The sequence below is a fragment of the Bufo bufo genome, chromosome 4 (assembly GCF_905171765.1).
Source record: "Bufo bufo chromosome 4, aBufBuf1.1, whole genome shotgun sequence".
Taxonomy (NCBI): domain Eukaryota; kingdom Metazoa; phylum Chordata; class Amphibia; order Anura; family Bufonidae; genus Bufo; species Bufo bufo.
In genome coordinates this window covers 43856460-43878019 of record NC_053392.1, presented here as the reverse complement: position 1 = coordinate 43878019, position 21560 = coordinate 43856460, and positions in this window count along the sequence as shown.

The following is a 21560-nucleotide window of genomic DNA, read 5'->3' as shown; positions in this document are numbered from 1 at the left end:
AAAAAATATGGCTCTTAGACTATGGAGACACTAAAACTTTTTTTTTGTTTTAAAAATGAAATCATTGTGTAAAACTTACATAAATAAAAAAAATTGTATACATATTAGGTATCGCCGCGTCCGTGACAACCTGCTCTAAAGAAATTACCACATGATCTAACCTGTCAGATGAATGTTGTAAATAACAAAAAAAAAAAAGGTGCCAAAAAAGCTATTTCTTGTTACCTTGCCGCACAAAAAGTGTAATATAGAGCAACCAAAAATCATATGTACCCTAAACTAGTACCAACAAAACTGCCACCCTATCCCATAGTTTCTAAAATGGGGCCACTTTTTTGGAGTTTCTACTCTAGGGGTGCATCAGGGGGGCTTCAAATGGGACATGGTGTCAAAAAAAACAGTCCAGCAAAATCTGCCTTCCAAAAACCGTATGGCATTCCTTTCCTTCTGCGCCCTGCCGTGTGCCCGTACAGCAGTTTTCGACCATATATGGGGTGCCTGCGCCGATGACGTAACATCTACACCCGGCGCAGGCGCATTGAGGAAGGAGCGGCCGAACGAGCGTCCTCCTCTCAGTGCGCCTGCGCCGACTGAAGACAGGTACGGCGCAGGCGCGAGATTTTGAATGCAAACAGGGCCAGCAGAGAAGGATCCCGTCCGCTGGCCCTGTCAATCAACATGCGGAGGGGGCGTCTTTAGGATAGGAGGATGCGGCTGCTACCAGCAAGTAGCCGCCCTACTTGCTGGTAGCAAGGTAATTTGCATATTTTAAAAGTACGTTTTTAACAGAATCTGCTGAACCAAAATGATTAATTACAGTATGTATGCATAAATCGCAGTATTGGGATTATAAGTAACCAAAAAAAAACTGTTTAGTGGGGTGACAGAAGCCCTTTAAGGGGTTAAATAGTAGTCAGTACACAGCCGTCATCATTTCGAGTGATTCTGATTAACCCCATATAAAGCTCTACTCTTCTAGTCTGATTTTCCTGACATTTCCTTAGTTGCATTTTACAGAAAAAGCCATGGTCCATAAACAACTTACAATACATTCAAGGGATCTCATTGTTGAAAGGTATCAGTCAGAAGAAGGGAACAAAAACATTTCTGAGGCATTAGATATACCATGGAACACAGGGAAGATGGTCATCAAGAAGTGGAGAAAATATGGCACAACAGTGACAGTACTGGCTGTGTTCTGCATGTGACAACCATCTCCAGTATTCTTCATATGTCTGGGCTATGGGGTGGGGTGGCAGGATGGAAGTCTTTTATTACAAAGGAAAACAACGAAGCCCGGCTGTGTTTTGCCAAAACCTACATCTAGTCTGCCAAAAGCACATGAAAAAATGTGTTATGGTCTGAAGAGACCAAGGGTGAACTTTTTGGCATCATTTCAAAAGGTATGTTTGGTGCAAAGCCAACACAAAGTGAAGCATGGTGGAGGCAGCATTATATAAGAGACCACCATACACACAGTGAAGTATAGTGGAGGCAGCATTATATAAGAGACCACCATACACACAGTGAAGCACAGTGGAGGCGGCATTATGTAAGAGACTGTGGCAGGTGCAGCACTATGAAGTGCCTTTTGCACTGTGGCATTAGAAGAATTTTGATATCTCTGACTTTTTAGTCTAACCAGAGTGTCTATTACTCTGTAATTCCTCTAGTGCTGCTCTATGGAAACAGTAGGTTTAAAGAGCACACCAAATGCTTGAAATAACTTCTTTATTCACTTCAACTTTTCTTCATATATAACACTGCCGCCTCCGCAGCAGATAGTCCAAGTACATAACATGTGTTGAAAAGATATCACAAAATGGCGGTATGCATAAGATGGTGTTTCAACTGTTCAATCTTGTAATTCAACATAAAATGGTGGATATATTTCTCTCTTCAGTATCTGTACTCTCACTTTAAGTTATTTAAGCACTTTATGATCTTTCTGAGAGGTACAGGTGAAACTCAAAAAATTAGAATATTGTGCAAAAGTCCATTTATTTCAGTAATACAAATTAATAGGAATTACATTTATGCAGCTTGAAATTAGAATTTTGTCAAAATGTTCAATATTCTAGGCTCAAAGTGTCACACGCTAGTCAGCAAATTAATCCATATCCCCTGAGCAAAGGGTACCTCAAAATTGTGACTTTGGGGTTTCATAAGCTATAAGCCATAATCATCCAAATTATAACAAATAAAGGCTTGAAATATCTCGCTTTGCATGTAATAAGTCTATCTCATATGTTAGTTTCACCTTTTAAGTTGGATTACTAAAATAAATTAACTTTGCACGATATTCTAATTTTTTGAGTTTCACCTGTATATCTGAGGTTAACCAATAGTTCACTTGCTCTACTTGGTTTGCAGTTGGTTTGTATGTAATTGGTGGAACTATGTTGGCCTCTCTGCTTCCATAAAACACAGCTCTTAGTGGAGTGAATGTCTGTTCAGCTTCTCTCCTCTGGTGTAATGATTCTAGCAGCTCCTGCTAGGGGAATTTCCCACACAAGCTGTGTGTCAGGCTGGCTTTAATTGGTCAAAACTCCTGCTGTGTGTGATGCTGGCTATGATTGGTCAAGACTCCTGCACAGCAACAACAGTTTAACTCTATGCTTTCTGTTGTTTCTGCTGTGTCATTGAGCTTACCTCACATCCATATAATGAATCCTAAAGGCATATTATCTTTTCTGATTCTGTGAACACAAAATATAACAGTTATATGACATCCAAACATGAAGTCACTGTAAATAACTCTTTTGTCTTTAACACACAAACATAGGAACTGTATTAAGGTTATTAGCAGGTCTAGCTGTATAGACATATAAGCTATATTAGCAACCTAGGACAGGTCTTAGCTGGCCAGCTACACACCCACCAAAATTACCTATAATTCTATATTTTCAGTGGTAGGACTTAAACATGAATTTGAGGAATTTTCCATCAGGTTCTCAACTTCCAAGTGTATTTTATCACTCTCAAGTTGAACAACTAACTTCTGTATAGAATGTTCCAACTTGAGTGGAGTAGTGAGACGTTTTCCTTTTTTTTGTCAAGTTTTGAGTCTCCTATTTGTAACAACACTTTTCTTACTAGTCTGTCTTCATCCTTTTGAACTTCTAGAACTTTGGCCAATTTCCATTGACTTCTAGGTAAATCTTCTTCTTTTACTAACACTATGTCACCAACTTGGACATTTTTTCTGAGTGTTTGCCATTTACTTCTTAACTATTCTGATAAATATTGAACTCTTCGCCATCTCCTTTTGTCATATAAATCCTCTTTAGTGAACTTGCCGGTGGTGGCTGTATGTAATCAGACTTAAGGTGAAGTAGATGGTTGGGAGTTAAAGGGTCCAAACTTGTTGGATCGTTGATGTTATCAACTGTATGTGGACGACATTACTTCATAGAATAGGGTACTGAGTGAAGCATCACCTATTCTTCCGGCGTTCTTTTTCAACACTGAACTTAACAAATTTCTTACAGTTCTTATTTGTCTTGCCCAAACTCCTCCTGTATGGCTTGCATGTGGAGCATTAATGTGAAAATCACACTGTTTCTCTAACAATAAAGAAATACTCAGTTACTTTTTCTTTATTGATCGCTTTTAGAGCTTTCTTCAATTCATTCTTTGCTCCGACAAAATTAGATCCTTGGTCAGATCTAAGCTTTCTGACAGTACCTCTAATGGCTATGAAACATCTCAAGGCGTTGATGAATGCGTCAGTTGACATATCCTCTAACATTTCCAGGTGCATTGCCCTGGAGCTTAGACATGTAAATATAAGTCCATATCTCTTGCACTCCTTGCGGTTTTGTTTGGTGATGAATGGGCCAAAACAATCCATTCCGCTATAAAGAAATCGTGGTGATGGGTTTACACGATCTGCCGGTAAATCTGTCATTTTTTGTTCTTCGGTAGGTCTACGTGCCTTTCTGCAGACTACACATTTACTTATATACTTTGCTATAACTTTGCTTCCTTTCACAATCCAGTAACCACCTTCTCTCAAACAGCTTTGGGTAAACTTCTTCCTTGATGCAAGGATTTGTTGTGGTAGTGATTAATAATCAATCTTGTGAAGGTAGAATTTTTGGGTAGAATTGCTGAATGCTTCACTCTGCCAGGTAACGATGCATTTTCCAGTCTCCCTTCCACCTTCAGTATACCATCCTGCAGAACAAGATTAAGCTTGTACAATGGGTGGTTGTTTGGAAGCCCTTTAGGTCCTTGACTAAGTCTCTTTAACTCTTCACTGTAGAATCTCTGTTGAATGAGTCTTATGACTGTTTCTTCAGCTTTCATTCTTTCTTCTACATTCAACAATTCCTTCTTTCTGATTCCCTTTGCCAAACGTTGAATTCGAGCTACTACGTTTATGACTGTATTCCATTTTGAACATCTCGCTATGTCATCTTGGCAGCAGTGCTCAATGTTTGCACAACTTTTACTTCTGGATCACCCATAGACAATTCTGTGTAAACTTTACTAGGCGTGATTTCCTTTTCCTTTTGTTTATGTATCCTAGGACAACTTGTGAGTCTGTCCAAAAATATTCTTCATCTATTTTCAATTACAATTCTTCTCTCAGAAACTTGCTTACTGATGCTGAAACAACAGCTGCTGTCAATTCAAGTCTTGGTATTGTCTGAATACTGGTAGGTGCAACTCTGGCCTTTGCCATAACCATGGAACAGTGTATCCTTTCTTATCCTATCACTCTGATGTAGGCGCACTGACCATAACCATAACTGCTGGCATCTGAAAAGTGATGAAGTTCTATTTTCTTGTACTATCCAAAATCATGAGGTACAAAACATCTGGGTATCCGAACTTCTCTCAAGTTTTGCAAGTCTTTTATCCAACTCTCCCACCTTGGCCTCAAATTTCCAGGTAAGGGCGCTCATCCCATCCTAACTTCTGTCTGCATAATCCTTGTAGTATTTCTCTTGCTCTGAGGATTACTGGGGCCAACAATCCCAATGGATCATATATAGAAGCCACTGTGGAAAGAATAGTATGTCTAGTTGCAACTTTCTCTTCAATAGATACTTCAAAGAAGAACTTGTCATTCTCTACATTCCATCCCAATCCAAGTACGTTCTGAACTGGAAGATGATCATAATTTAATCTACATTCTTCATTGTTGATGCACATTCAGAGTCACTAATGGATTCCAGTATCTCTCTGTTGTTTGAGATGAATTTATGAAGGCGCAGGTTTCCTTATGCGCATAACTCTTGGCTTTCTTTCACTAGTTTGATTGCAGATTCTGTGGACTCTAGACTTATAAGACCATTATCTACATAAAAGTTTTTCTTCAGAAAATTTGCTGCTGACGGGCAATCCTTTTCATTCTGATTGGCTAGGTACTTTATACCATAATTGGCGCAACCTGGAGACGATGCTGCTCAAAACAAGTGTACTTTCATTCTGTATTCTGCTGGCTCGGTATCTGTATCTCCGTCTTCCAACCATAGGAACCTCAGGAAGTCTCTATCTTCATTCTCCACATAAAACTGGTTGAACATCTTTTTAATGTCACACATGACCGCTATGGGATACTTTCTGAATTTACAGAGTACTCCAGGCAGAGTGTTTGTAAGATCTGGTCCTTTTAGTAGATGATCATTCAATGCAACACATCGTACTTTGCTACGCAATCAAATACTACTCTAATCTTATCTGGTTTCTTTGAGTGGTAAACACCTTGATGTGGGATGTACCACACTTCTCCTTCTTTAGGTTGGTTATTAACTTTCTCTGCATGTCCTTCTTCGAGGATGCCTTCCATGAATTTCAAATAATCATTCTTGAGTTTGGGATCTCTTCCCATCCTTTTTTTCAAACATTTCATTCTTGCTAGATTTCTGTTATTTGGCAGACGAGGTCATTCTCTAAAAGGTAAGGGGATTTCAAGATGACCTTGTTGATTCTGCTGAATACTTTCTTCTAGAGTGTGTACGAACTTTATGTCTTCTTGGGATACACTCTTTTCTTTAGAACTTATGTCTGCAAAGTCGGATTCAAGGATCCTGATTACTTTTGCTGGACTTACAGTTGGTAACTCTTTGACCGATATTCGATGACACAATCCTGTCACCTGTCTTAAGTTTGCGATCTGCTGTTTTCCTCCAACAACACCCCATCCTAGATTAGTTTGAACAGCGTAGGGTTCACCCTTTCCTCTTGTGATTACCTTTTGTGGTACCAAGGCTTTGGGACAATTGTAGCCTATCAACAGTCCAACACCAAACTCCTTCAGCGGGGATATTTCATGAGATATGACAGATAGGTGCTCCCATTTATTGGCTGTTTCACAGGTAGGTATGCGATCTCGATCTAGAGGTATATCGTCTTTTGTATAAGCTGGAGGTAGATCTAATGTGAAGTTTGAATGAAGTCCTCTAACTCTCAGTCCTTTGACTGTTCACTAATGTGTCTCTCCCCGTCATTGTGGTGAGTTTGAGCTTCACTGGTTCTGTAGCCACTTGTAATTTCTTGCAGATTTCTTGATCAATGAAGGTGACATCACTCTGGGCATCCAGTAGCGCATAGGCGTATGTATACCTTCTTGTTCCTCCTTTTAGGATTTGTAATGCACACTGGTACAAACATTGATGTGCCATTGCTTTCTCCTTCCCTCACTCTGCAAGAGAATACCGATATTTTCTTTTCTTCCTCAGTATCTTTAGGTATTGAGGATTTACAGTAGGTGAACCCGATTTTGTGTCAATCTCGCTGTATTTCTCGGCGAGATTGAGCACATACGAGCCCCATCGCGGGAGCCAGCGCCGAGCTGGCTTGCCGCGATGGAGACAGAGCCGTCATAGAAGCGACGGGAGATCCGACTTGGATTCCCGCCAATTCTACACGTGTGCGGCGTTTGTTATGAATCCTGAGGGGGAAGTCCCCGCCGGATTTTAAATAAAAATCCGGCCTGGGTCCCGCCCTCAGGAGCATACCGGGCCCTTAGGTCTGTTATGGGTTGTAAGGAGAGCCCCCCCTACGCCGAAAAAAACGGCGTAGGGGGTCCCCCTACAATCCATACCAGACCCGTATCCAAAGCACGCTACCCGGCCAGCCAGGAAGGGAGTGGGGACGAGCGAGCGCCCCCCCCCCCCCCCCCTCCTGAGCCGTACCAGGCTGCATGCCCTCAACATGGGGGGTTGGGTGCTCTGGGGCAGGGGGCGCACTGCGGCCCCCCCACCTCAGAGCACCCTGTCCCCATGTTGATGAGGACAGGGCCCCTTCCCGACAACCCTGGCCGTTGGTTGTCGGGGTATGCGGGCGGGAGGCTTATCGGAATCTGGGAGCCCCCTTTAATAAGGGGGCCCCCAGATACCGGCCCCCCACCCTAAGTGAATGAGTATGGGGTACATCGTACCCCTACCCATTCACCTGCAAGAAAAGTGGTAAAAACACAAATAAACCACACAGTGTATTAAAATATTTTATTTTTCTGCTCCGGAGGCCGCCCCCTGTCTTCTTTATTAGCTCTTTTACCAGGGGGGGGCTCTTCTTCTTCCGATATCCCGACGGGTCTTCTCCGCTATCCGGGGGGGTCTTCTCAACTCTCCGGGGTTCTCCTTCTGTCTTCTCCTTCTGTCTTGTTGTCTCCTTCTGTCTTCTCCTTCTGTCTTGTTGTCTCATTCACTTAGGGTGGGGGGCCGGTATCTGGGGGGCTCCCAGATTCCGATAAGCCTCCCGCCCGCATACCCCGACAACCAACGGCCAGGGTTGTCGGGAAGGGGCCCTGTCCTCATCAACATGGGGACAGGGTGCTCTGAGGTGGGGGGGCCGCAGTGCGCCCCCTGCCCCAGAGCACCCAACCCCCCATGTTGAGGGCATGCAGCCTGGTACGGCTCAGGAGGGGGGGGGGGGCGCTCGCTCGTCCCCACTCCCTTCCTGGCTGGCCGGGTAGCGTGCTTTGGATACGGGTCTGGTATGGATTGTAGGGGGACCCCCTACGCCGTTTTTTTCGGCGTAGGGGGGGCTCTCCTTACAACCCATAACAGACCTAAGGGCCCGGTATGCTCCTGAGGGCGGGACCCAGGCCGGATTTTTATTTAAAATCCGGCGGGGACTTCCCCCTCAGGATTCATAACAAACGCCGCACACGTGTAGAATTGGCGGGAATACAAGTCGGATCTCCCGTCGCTTCTATGACGGCTCTGTCTCCATCGCGGCAAGCCAGCTCGGCGCTGGCTCCAGCGATGGGGCTCGTATGTGCTCAATCTCGCCGAGAAATACAGCGAGATTGACACAAAATCGGGTTCACCTACTGTAGTTGCTCTTGCACATCTTATCTCTTTTGCAAACCTTTCTTCTAAGGATTTTAAGACGTAAGATAATGTTACTGGATTACATGCTATCCGTGCTTCCTCATTGACAAACTCAGAGAACGCTTTAAAACTTGGGAAGTCCTTACCTAGATCTAACTGTTTAGTCACATAGCGATTCCATCTAGAAACCACTTCTTCAGGTAGCTCAGTTAGCATCCTATGGTTTTCTAGATAGTCGTTCAGTACTTCCAGTCCTTGAATATGTGGGATGGCATTGCTGCATGCTTGCAGGAAGTCGCCATACTTTTGGAGTCTGAAGTGTTCTTTAGGACCTATTTTAGGCCAGTTATTCAGTTTCTCTCTAAAGGCTCTTTGTACTAAGAAAGGATGACCATATCTTGCATTCAATTTTTCCCAAGCTTGCTTGTAGGCTTCTTTGTCTCTTCTATAGAAGTTACCTTCAAGAACTTCCTTTGCTTCCCCACCAACATATTTCTGAAGGTAGAATAACTTGTCAACTGGACTGAAGCAATGATGCTCAATGATCATTTCAAAGCTTGCCTTCCACTCTATGAACTTCAGTACGTCTCCTGAAAATACAGTAGGTTCCGGAACGGGAAGTCTAGCTAGGACTGTTCTCTGTTGTCTTGCTGGGACAATGGTTGTAACACTCTCCTGAGCATTGCCGTGACATCTAGGAATAGAATCATCCTGTTCTATTTTCTTACTTAGTTCTAAATTAGGTTAGTCGCTTTCTTTATCTTTTCTGGTAGATATAGAGTGTAAATTCACACACCTTTTTCCTAACACTGGACTAGGCCTCTCTTTGTCTTTCTGAGCAGGGATGGAAGGATAATGACTTCCTTCCATCCTCCTGGTCGTATGAAGGAAAGTAGGAGTCTGTTTCTTTACTTGGTACAGATTTGAACCTATGACTACTCTGATTCATATCCTCTTCGTGTACTCTGCGTCTAGCTTCTATGATCTTAACTTCTTTCTGCCTTTCCAGACTTTTCATCTGTTGGTACTGTGCCTCCATTTCAGCTTCCATTTGATGACGTTGTGCCTCTATTTGATAGCGCTGTGACTCGATGGCAGCTTCCATCTCAACTTCTGCTCTCTTGACAACAAGTTGTTTAGCAAATTCCTTTCTTTTGGCTGAAGTACTTGAGGATATTTGGGTGGCACTTCTGCTAGCGAAGGACGTCACACTTTAGATTGTGGTTCCTCCTAAGGACCTAGCATAGTCTCTCATAAAAAGCTCGTTCATTCTCTTTCTTGCTTTAACTTCATCATAGTTTGCTGCAGATGAAAGTTCTCTCATGAGCTTCACTAAATCTTTAGTGACCGCAGTACATGTGTCCATGTTCCTTACAATATCCTGGGAAGGTGCTGTAGATGACCGCAGATTGACATATGCTGCCATAAGCTCTGATTCAGATTCTTCTACCGTCTCTACCATTTCACTCAAGTTCTTTTTTTATACTTTCTTGTTTTAGCTTTCTATGAATGTCTTTAATGTATGATTTCCACCTATAATACATCCGGGCGAACTTTTTTGTCTTTCAGTGCTGCTTCTTGCTCCAAAGTTTCCAGCATTTTTGGGGTCCCATAAAGAAGGGCACAGGTTCATGTCCATCAACGTGTGACCAAATTCTCATCCCATACCCCCCAAGTAAAGCCTCATAGGCTCACCCACATCGAGTGATAGCACAATATAGAACCCAAATGAACAATGTCATGTGAAAGAAAATACTATGTGTGAAAAAGACATACCAGAATTAAATACTCCATTGGAGGTATTGGAGGGATGGAAAAGGGTATGCTCGGCAACAGTTAATGATGTATGGAGGGCATCTCAGTTTTGTATAATTCATAGAGCAATCTGTGGCTTTTATGCTAGAAAAGACAAAACTAACAAATTGTACAGTTGTCCCAAATGTCACTTAGAAAACACTGACCTCTTCCATGGCCTTTGGCAATGCTCTAAGGTACAGGAATTCTGGAGACAATCACGCAATCTACTGCGAGACAAAGTGCGTATACAACCCTTATACTCACCAATGCAATGTATATTCCAAAATGACGCATCCCAACAACATATTCCATCGATAGTACACCTCTTCCTACTGGCAGCGAAGAGATGCTTATTATCACATTGGTTGAAACCAGAGTGTCCACAACCCTCTGACGCGATTTTCCAGTTAAAGAAATGTATAAGAATGGAATTAGTGGAAGTAGGAAGTAAAAAAACAAAGATGAAAAACACATTTTTTTAAAATGGCAATCCTTTATTAAAAACTTCTCAACAGATGAAGAACTACAAATGAGAGTTGCACCTTTTCAAATGAAAACATGGTACCTATTAGGGAAACAAGTTGATAAACTAGGCAGGCTCCAAATAGACAAATAGACACATATTACTAAAGACAGATAAAAGTGCAGAAAATGATACTGCACCTGCAATAGTATTAGTAGTGGAAACAGGAAAGGTAGATTGTGCTGAGAGGGGGTGGCAGGGAAAGTAGGAAGAGGAGGAATAGGGAGGGAAGGTTATGGGGGGGGGGATTGTGTATGACAAGATATAAGACATTCTAGTGGCTGTAACTGCATTCATTGTACAGCAATTTATGTATGCATATTCATTAGTCTGTTTACATTCCATTTGCCTTAAGAAAAATAACAATTGTTTAAAAAATATATATATAATATATATATACACTATGTGTGATACAGGATCTGAATTCACTCTTAGACAATTGAATTTGCATCTAAAGAGTGACTTCAGTCCACAAGAGTATGTACCGGCACTTGACGCATACATCAAGGCTGTCACGTCTGAAGTTGAGAATTTGAAATCAAAATCGATGGTGACACCTTTGAAACATCCGAATATGTCTACAGCTGACTTTAATGCTATTTCTGAACTGTGCAACAACAACAAATTAACCATCAAGCCTGCCGACAAAGGCGGTGCGGTGGTGGTAATGGATACATCTTGGTAAATCATGGAAATTGAGAGACAACTAAGTGATGTTGATATCTATAAGTGTTTACCCTATGATTCCAAATTTGATATCATTAGACTCATCAAATCAAAATATTAGATGCTGCAAAAGTGGAAGGGATTATTGACTCAGATCTATAGGCATTTCTACTGATCACACATCCCCGAACACCTTTGCTATACATCTTACCTAAGACACATAAAGATGTCCAATTGTTTCAGGCAGAGTCCATCTTTTCCAACATTGCCATTTTTTTTTTTAAGTATTACGTGAGTATGCTGTTAAGACAAAGTCCTACATTAGGGACACTAGTGATTTTCTAGACAAAATCGCTAACATCACCCTACCCACACAGTGTATAGTAGCCTCTTTTGATGTTACTAGTTTATATACCTTAATTGATCACAACAGGGGTATTGCTGCAGTTCAGAAATGCTTGGATACCAGTCACTACACTAAAGAAAGTTGTCAAAATGTTATTTTTGATTTGCTTAATTTAGTTTAGCGATATAACTATTTTGCGTTTATGGAGCATTTTAATTTGCAGTTGCGTGGGACCGCCATGGGTTCTAACATGGCGCGCACATATGCAAATATCTTCATGGCGACCATGGAGGAGGAACACATCTATGTATTCCACCACTTCAACCAGGTGTTGGGGTGGTGGCGATACATTGACGATTATTTTCTTGATTTGGACAGGGAGTGCATGCTTCTTGCTCGATTTTCACAATTATTAGAACTAGATTGATCCTGAGATCACTTTTATTCTAACATTTTCAACAGAGCAGGTTCAATTCCTTTATACTACAATACATGTGGTGGAAAAAAAGTTCAGTACAGATTTATACAGTAAACCGACTGATTGCAATAATCTATTGAGGTACGAGAGCTGTCATCCGAGATCAACAATTGATGCTTTACCTTATAGTCAATTTCTGAGAATCAAACATATAGTACAGGACCCCAAACAACTACCCTTTAGAGACGAGCAAATGGCACAAAAATTTAAACATAGAGGTTATCCCTCTAAGGTCATAGACAGACATTTGTTAAATACAATAAAACAACAAAGTCCTGTTACTAAAAGAGATGAGACTCCCTTCTCACGTATTCCTTTTATTTCTACCTTCTCAGAACAGAGTAATCACATCAGTAACATTATTAGGAAACACTGGCCCATTCTAACCTGAAACATATCAATGAACTCACTGTTCCTCCACTTATGTCATATCGACGTCCCCCTAACCTACGTGATAAACTTATTAAAGCTGATGTACATGTGAAGAAGAAGGTTCAGACATTGTCACTACCAGAGCTTTGGGACGTTCTCACAGCTCTGTTTCTCCACCCCGGTGATGATGTCACTACTAGAGCTGGGAGGAGTTCTCACTGCTCTGTTTACTTTTGGTTTCCTTCCTCCCAGCTGTTCCTCATGCGTTTGATTTCCCTCTCTTTATATCACCCCTCCTCCTATTGTAGGGCGTGGATTATAGTTCTCATTTCAGTTGTAGCTCTTGCTTTAGTATCTTCACTTGTAGCTATCAGTTCACTGGACCTGTGTTCTGCTGCAGCAAGCACTCCGGATATTGCCAGCTGTCCTTGGATCCGTCTTCTCTGCGGCTGCAACACCTTCAGCTAAGTGTACAGACTTTGTTGTGTACCTGATTATTTTCTGACTGGATCTGAGGTGGCCACGGTTCCCTCCATAAACTGAGTAGGGCACCGGTGGCCGTGCCCCTTCCACTATTGTAGGGGTTACAGTGGTCATCAGTCTTAGGCACGTGGGCATGCCTCGTTCCGCCATTTGGATCCGGGCATGTGCTTTAGCAGCATAGGGAGAGCTTTGAGGGTCTGACAGGGGTCACCCTTTATCCTCCCTAGTTTGGGTCCGGTCAGTAGCTCTTTTACTGTGTATACTATTGTTGCTCACATACAGCCGTGACATTATAATCCACCAAAACCGTCCTTTTTTGACATGGATCCGCTATCTGGCCTGGTTGACCGCATGCAGGGTCTTTCTTTGGAAGTAGCGGATCTCCGTCAATCTATGACTCAGCTTCAAGCATTGGGCTCTGCTCCGGCTCATGGAGTCTGTTGCGAGCCAAAGGTCTCACTTCCGGAAACGTTCTCCGGGGGCAGTGAGAATTTTGTTCGCTTCAGAGAGGCATGCAAACTCCATTTTTGCTTGTGTCCCCACTCCTCTGGTAAGGAGGAGCAGAGGGTGAGGATTGTCCTCTCCCTGCTCAGGGGTAATGCTCAGACTTGGGCTTTTTCCCTGCCATCAGGGGATCCCTCCCTTCGATCCGTGGAAAGATTTTTTGTGGCCCTGGGGCAGATTTATGATGACCCGGATCGTGTTGCTCTGGCCGAATCTAACTTACGTGTTTTATGCCAGAACAAACTGTCTGCGGAGCTTTATTGTTCTGAATTTCGGAGATGGGCAGCTGATTCGGGTTGGAATGATGCTGCACTCCGGAGTCCGTTCTGTCATGGTCTCTCAGAGAGATTGAAAGATGCGTTTGCTTTCCATGAGAGGCCAACGTCCTTAGAGTCTGCCATGTGATTGGCGGTACGCCTTGACAGGCGTCTAAGAGAAAGAAACGAGACCTCTCTGTCCTGCCATTGTCCGTCTAGGGGCAGTGGTGCGGACTCATTCAGTGTGCAGGGGCCTCATCCTGTCTCGCTCCCCTCTGAGGAGGAGCCCATGCAGCTAGGTCGACTTGCCCCTGATAAAAGAGGATTTAGTCCTCAGAGTATGGTGTGTTTTTGTTGTGGGGGCATAGGTCATTTGGCAAATGTTTGTCCGTCTAGGAGATTCTTGAACTGTACTAAGAGCGATAATAAGAGAAAAACCTCAAAAGGTAAATCATCAAATTCTGCTTCATCTGCTACTTTGGGCAAAGTTGATGTAGGAATTGATGCTTTTCCTCTGACCTGCAGTTCCTGTTTTCTCCTGTCTGCCAGGGTGGCGCTAGAGAGCAAAGTCATTTCTTGTGAGATTTTTGTCGATAGTGGAGCGGCCGTCAATCTTATTGACACTCAATTTGTAGCCATGCATGGTTTTCAGGTTTGCACATTAGAAAAGGATATACCTGTTTTTGCTATTGACTCTGCTCCACTCTCACAGAGATCTCTGAAGGGCATTGTTCACAATATCCGGCTAGCTGTAGGTGACACTCATGTGGAGGATATATCTTGTTTTGTCCTTAACGGATTGCCTTCTCCTCTAGTTTTGGGGTTACCCTGGCTCACTAGACATAACCCCACTATTGATTGGCAAGGAAGGCAAATAAATGAGTGGAGTGACTTTTGTAGAGAGAATTGTCTCACAGCGACTTTTGCAGAGGTGTCTACTAAAACTGTGCCATCATTTCGCTCTGATTTCTCGGACGTGTTTTCCGAGAGCGGTGTTCAGGAGCTACCTCCTCACCGGGAGTTTGACTGTCCCATTAACCTCATTCCCGGCGCCAAGCTGCCAAAAGCACGCCTCTACAATCTCTCACAACCGGAAAGAATCGCAATGCGAACTTATATCTCAGAGTCTCGAGAAGGGGCATATTCGTCCCTCAAAGTCACCTGTGGCCGCGGGTTTTTTTTTTGTTAAAAAAAAAGATGGCTCTCTGAGACCTTGCCTAGATTTTAGGGAGCTGAACCGTATCACGATTCGCGATCCCTATCCCCTTCCTCTGATCCCGGACCTCTTCAACCAAATTGTTGGGGCCAAGGTGTTTTCCAAATTGGATTTGAGAGGCGCGTACAACCTGGTCAGGGTCAGAGAGGGGGATGAATGGAAAACGGCCTTTAATACCCCTAACGGGCATTTCGAGAATCTCGTTATGCCTTTCGGCCTGATGAATGCTCCGGCCGTCTTTCAGCATTTTGTTAATAGTATTTTCTACCATTTAATGGGGAAATTTGTATTGGTGTATCTTGATGATATTTAGATTTTTTTCCCCTGATGTTCAGACCCATCAGGATCATCTTTTTCAGGTTCTGCAGATTCTGCGGGAAAATAAATTGTACGCCAAGCTGGAGAAATGTCTTTTTATGGTATCGGAGATTCAATTTCTGGGTTTTCTCCTCTCTGCTTCTGGTTTTCGCATGGATCCGGAGAAGGTCCGTGCTGTACTTGAGTGGGAGCTTCCTGAGAATCAGAAGGCATTGATGCGCTTTCTGGGTTTTGCGAACTATTACAGAAAGTTCATTTTGAATTATTCCTCTGTTGTCAAACCCCTTACTGACATGACAAAAAAGGGGGCGGATTTTTCCTCTTGGTCGGAGGAGGCGCTTGCAGCCTTTTCTAAGATTAAAGAGAGTTTTGCGTCTGCTCCCGTCTTGGTGCATCCCGATGTTTCCTTACCTTTTATTGTTGAGGTGGATGCTTCCGAGGTGGGTGTGGGTGCGGTTTTGTCCCAGGGCCCTTCTCCTGCCAAATGGCGACCCTGTGCCTTTTTCTCTAAAAAACTCTCCCCGGCAGAGAGAAACTATGATGTGGGAGATAGGGAGTTGTTGGCCATCAAGTTGGCTTTCGAGGAATGGCACCATTGGTTGGAGGGGGCCAGGCACCCTATCACCGTTTTTACCGACTATAAGAATCTGGCATACTTGGAGTCGGCCAGGCGTATGAATCCGAGACAGGCCAGATGGTCTCTGTTCTTCTCCATATTCAATTTTGTTGTTACATTCCGACCTGGGATAAAAAATGTGAAGGCTGATGCTCTCTCTCGCTGTTTTCCGGGAGGAGGAAACTCCGAGGACCCGGGTCCCATTTTGGCGGAGGGGGTAGTTTTTTCTGCTCTATATTCCGATTTGGAGGCCGAGGTCCAGGCTGCCCAGACTGAGACACCTGCCCGTTGTCCTTCTGGGAAGTTGTTCATGCCTCCTGAGCTACGTCACAAACTCTTTAAGGAGCATCATGATACGGTTCTTGCTGGTCACCCCGGGAGTAGAGCCACGGTAGATCTCATTGCTCGGAGATTTTGGTGGCCGGCTCTTCGTAAGTCGGTGGAGGGTTTTGTGGCTGCTTGTGAGACGTGCGCTCGCGCTAAGGTCCCTCGTTCACGGCCTTCAGGTTCCCTTCTCCCGTTACCCATACCTTCCCGTCCTTGGACACACCTGTCCATGGACTTTATCACGGATCTTCCTCGTTCCTCGGGGAACTCTGATCCTGGTGGTGGTGGACCGTTTTAGCAAGATGGCTCATTTCGTACCTTTCCCTGGTTTACCCAATGCTAAAACGTTGGCGCAAGCTTTTGTCGACCATATTGTTAAATTGCACGGCATTCCCTCTGATATTGTTTCCGATAGAGGCACGCAGTTTGTGTCCAGGTTCTGGAAGGCTTTCTGTTCTCACCTGGGGGTTCGGCTGTCCTTCTCTTCTGCTTTTCACCCGCAGTCGAATGGTCAGACTGAGCGCCTCAATCAAAATCTGGAGACATATTTGCGCTGTTTTGTGGCAGAGAACCAGGAGAATTGGTGTTCATTTCTCCCTCTTGCTGAGTTTGCTCTGAACAACCGTCGTCAGGAATCTTCTGATAAGTCACCATTCTTTGGTGCATATGGGTTCCATCCGCAGTTTGGGACATTCTCGGGAGGGGCTCTTTCTGGTTTACCTGAGGAGGAGAGATTTTCCTCGTCTTTGTCTACCATTTGGCAAAAGATTCAGAGTAATCTTAAAAAGATGAGTGAGAGGTATAGGCGTGTGGCTGATAAGAGACGTGTGCCTGGTCCGGACCTGAATGTGGGTGATCTGGTGTGGTTGTCTACAAGAAATATTAAACTGAAGGTTCCCTCCTGGAAATTGGGTCCCAAGTTTATTGGGCCTTATAAAATCTTGTCAGTCATCAATCCTGTTGCCTTCCGTCTTGATCTTCCACGGGTTTGGAAGATACATAATGTATTTCACATATCTCTCTTAAAACCATATGTCCAGCCCACGGTACCCTCCTCTTTCCCTCCTCCTCCGATTTTGGTTGATGGCAATCTGGAGTTTGAGGTTTCCAGAATTGTGGACTCTCGCATTGTCCGCGGTTCTCTTCAGTACCTCGTTCATTGGAAGGGTTATGGTCCTGAGGAGAGGATGTGGGTTCCGGTGTCGGACATTAAAGCCACTCGCCTCATCAGGGCATTTCATAGGGCTCATCCTGAGAAGGTGGGTCCTGGGTGTCCGGAGTCCACCCGTAGAGGGGGGGGGTACTGTCACTACCAGAGCTTTGGGACGTTCTCACAGCTCTGTTTCTCCACCCCGGTGATGATGTCACTACTAGAGCTGGGAGGAGTTCTCACTGCTCTGTTTACTTTTGGTTTCCTTCCTCCCAGCTGTTCCTCATGCGCTTGATTTCCCTCTCTTCATATCACCCCTCCTCCTATTGTAGGGCGTGGATTATAGTTCTCATTTCAGTTGTAGCTCTTGCTTTAGTATCTTCACTTGTAGCTATCAGTTCACTGGACCTGTGTTCTGCTGCAGCAAGCACTCCGGATATTGCCAGCTGTCCTTGGATCCGTCTTCTCTGCGGCTGCAACACCTTCAGCTAAGTGTACAGACTTTGTTGTGTACCTGATTATTTTCTGACTGGATCTGAGGTGGCCACGGTTCCCTCCATATACTGAGTAGGGCACCGGTGGCCGTGCCCCTTCCACTATTGTAGGGGTTACAGTGGTCATCAGTCTTAGGCACGTGGGCATGCCTCGTTCCGCCATTTGGATCCGGGCATGTGCTTTAGCAGCATAGGGAGAGCTTTGAGGGTCTGACAGGGGTCACCCTTTATCCTCCCTAGTTTGGGTCTTTTACTTGTATACTATTGTTGCTCACATACAGCCGTGACAGACATATATTGGCTCCAAAAGATTAGGATGTTATCCCTGTCTGAGCTATGTCAACTGCTCATACATGCTCAAGGGCGACTACTTTATGTCGGAGAGACCACATGGGACTTGAAGACGAGATTAAATCAACACAGATATACATAGAAACATAGAAACATAGAAACATAGAATGTGTCGGCAGATAAGAACCATTTGGCCCATCTAGTCTGCCCAATATACTGAATACTATGGATTGCCCCCGGCCCTATCTTATATGAAGGATGGCCTTATGCCTATCCCATGCATGCTTAAACCCCTTCACTGTATTTGCAGCTACCACTTCTGCAGGAAGGCTATTCCATGCATCCACTACTCTCTCAGTAAAGTAATACTTCCTTATATTACTTTTAAACCTTTGCCCCTCTAATTTAAAACTGTGTCCTCTTGTGGTAGTTTTTCTTCTTTTAAATATGCTCTCTTCCTTTACCGAGTTGATTCCCTTTATGTATTTAAAAGTTTCTATCATATCCCCTCTGTCTCTTCTTTCTTCCAAGCTATACATATTAATTTCCTTTAACCTTTCCTGGTAAGTTTTATCCTGCAATCCATGTACTAGTTTAGTAGCTCTTCTCTGAACTCTCTCTAGAGTATCTATATCCTTCTGGAGATATGGCCTCCAGTACTGCGCACAATACTCCAAGTGAGGTCTCACCAGTGTTCTGTACAGCGGCATAAGCACTTCACTCTTTCGACTGCTTATACCTCTCCCTATACATCCAAGCATTCTGCTGGCATTTCGTGCTGCTCTATTACATTGTCTTCCCACCTTTAAGTCTTCTGAAATAATTACTCCTAAATCCCTTTCCTCAGATACTGAGGTCAGGACTGTGTCAAATATTCTATATACTATTCGCCAAAAGAGAAAAGATTTACCGGTTCCCAAACATTTTGTTGAATTTGGACATAAGAAAAAGGATCTGAAATTCAGAATCCTTGATCATGTTCCACCTTTAAGAAAAGGCGGTGATAGGGAACTAATTCTCAAACAAAGAGAGCTCCAATGGATCTACCGATTACAGACCCTGAGACCTAGGGGCCTGAATACAGAATTCAAGTGGAGCCTCTTTGATTAATAGTAGGGGGTCTGCTACATCACATTGTGGTTGAAATTTCTCATTGTGATAATCTGTAGGATATTATGAATGATGTCATTATTAATGAGTTTGATTTATTTGTAGTATGCAGTAAACTTACACCTTTTTTTTCTCTTTTTATCTAGAATGATACTATCTTTGTCACTTCATCACCACTACAGTGTGCTGTTTCCATCTTGTGATCTAACTTTATGATATCCACATCTTTACTGGTCTGGCCTTCTAGGAACTACCATAAGAGCAACTTCTACATTATCAGGACACGTTACAGCATTTTGTAGCTACATTTGTCATATACTTTATTGTTTTGAAAATAAGGTTCTATTTAGTGCTATCATTCGATGTGGGTGAGCCTATGAGGGTTTACTTTGGGGGTATGAATGAGAATTTGGTCTCATGTTGATGGACATGAACCTGTGCCCTTCTTCATGGGTCACGTGACGCTCGTCCCGGTGAGTGTGGGATTGACACAAAACTGACGCCATGACATGCGCAGTAGCGGGTCGGGGACGCTATGACTCACACTGGAAGCACCAACGATGTAGTAGGTGTTTGAGGTTTATTTTAATTATTACAGCTGTTGCTGCTTTTTATATTAGCACTTTTCACAGGAGGTGTAAATTTACTATTAATGCACTTGACACTTTTTTGGATGAAATATTTGATAAAATAATCATGTTATAACACTGCAGAGATATTTCTATCAATTTAGAATCATGGTTATGTATATATTCACACTTAATTTATAGCACTAACAATTAATTATACAATTATGTTTTTCTAATTCACTGTGGGTATTTAAGCTTGTACCTGACTTCATTTGCTTGACACAGGCCCCATTGAGTTGGGCTGAAACGTTGCTACTGGGGAAATAAACGGGTCTAACACCCTTTATCCACATTGGAGTGCTGCCTCATCATTTCCGTTTTAGATAGATAGATACAGTAGATAGATAAAAGTGTCTCAGTCATATCTTGCTTGTTATTTATTTCGAGGAGTCACTCAAGTTCACGAAAAACAACATTCAGTAACACAATTCACTCGCTTTTGTATGTATTTCTAGCAGACATGAATTGTCTGGATAATATACGAGGAAACCTACTTTCAGAACGAGCTCTCACCAATTCTAACAAACCTTTGATCTGCCCCTTATAATCAAAGCTTTCATAAACCTCGCGCTTCACAGAAAACAGATTTCTTTGCTTCACATTTATTACATCCCATCTCTCAGCTGCAGACACACTGTAACAAACCCCAAAACCCTCTTGTACATAGGAGCAGTATTATAGTAGTTATATTCTTGTACATAGGAGCAGTATTATAGTATTTATAGTCTTGTACATAGGAGGCAGTATTATAGTAGTTATATTCTTGTACATAGGAGCAGTATTATAGTATTTATAGTCTTGTATATATGAGCAGTATTATAGTAGTTATATTCTTGTACATAGGAGCAGTATTATAGTAGTTATATTCTTGTACATAGGAGCAGTATTATAGTAGTTATATTCTTGTACATAGGAGCAGTATTATAGTAGTTATATTCTTGTACATAGGAGCAGTATTATAGTAGTTATATTCTTGTACATAGGAGGCATTATTATAGTATTTGTATTCTTGTACATAGGAGCAGTATTATAGTAATGATTTTCTTGTACATAGAAGGCAGTATTAAAGTAGTTATATCCTTGTACATAAGAGCAGTATTATAGTAGTTATATTCTTGTACATAGGAGGCAGCATTAAAGTAATTATATTGTTATACATATGAGGCAGTATTATAGTAGTTGTATTCTTGTACACAGGAGCAGTATTATAGTAGTTATATTCTTGTACATAAGAGGCAGTATTATAGTAGTTATATTCTTGTGCATAGGGGCAGTATGATAGTAGTTATATTCTTGTACATAGGAGGCAATATTATAGTAGTTATATTCTTGTACATAGGAGCAGTATTATAGTAGTTATATTCTTGTACACAGGAGCAGTATTATAGTAGTTATATTCTTCTACATAGGAGCAGTATTATAGTAGTTATATTCTTGTACATAGGAGCAGTATTATAGTAGTTATATTCTTGTACATAGGAGCAGTATTATAGTAGTTATATTCTTGTACATAGGAGCAGTATTATAGTAGAAATATTCTTGTACATAGGAGGCAGTATTATAGTAGTTATATTCTTGTACATAGGAGACAGTATTACAGTAGTTATATTCTTGTACATAGGAACAGTATTACAGTAATTATATTTTTGTACATAGGAGCAGTATTATAGTAGTTATATTCTTGGACATAGG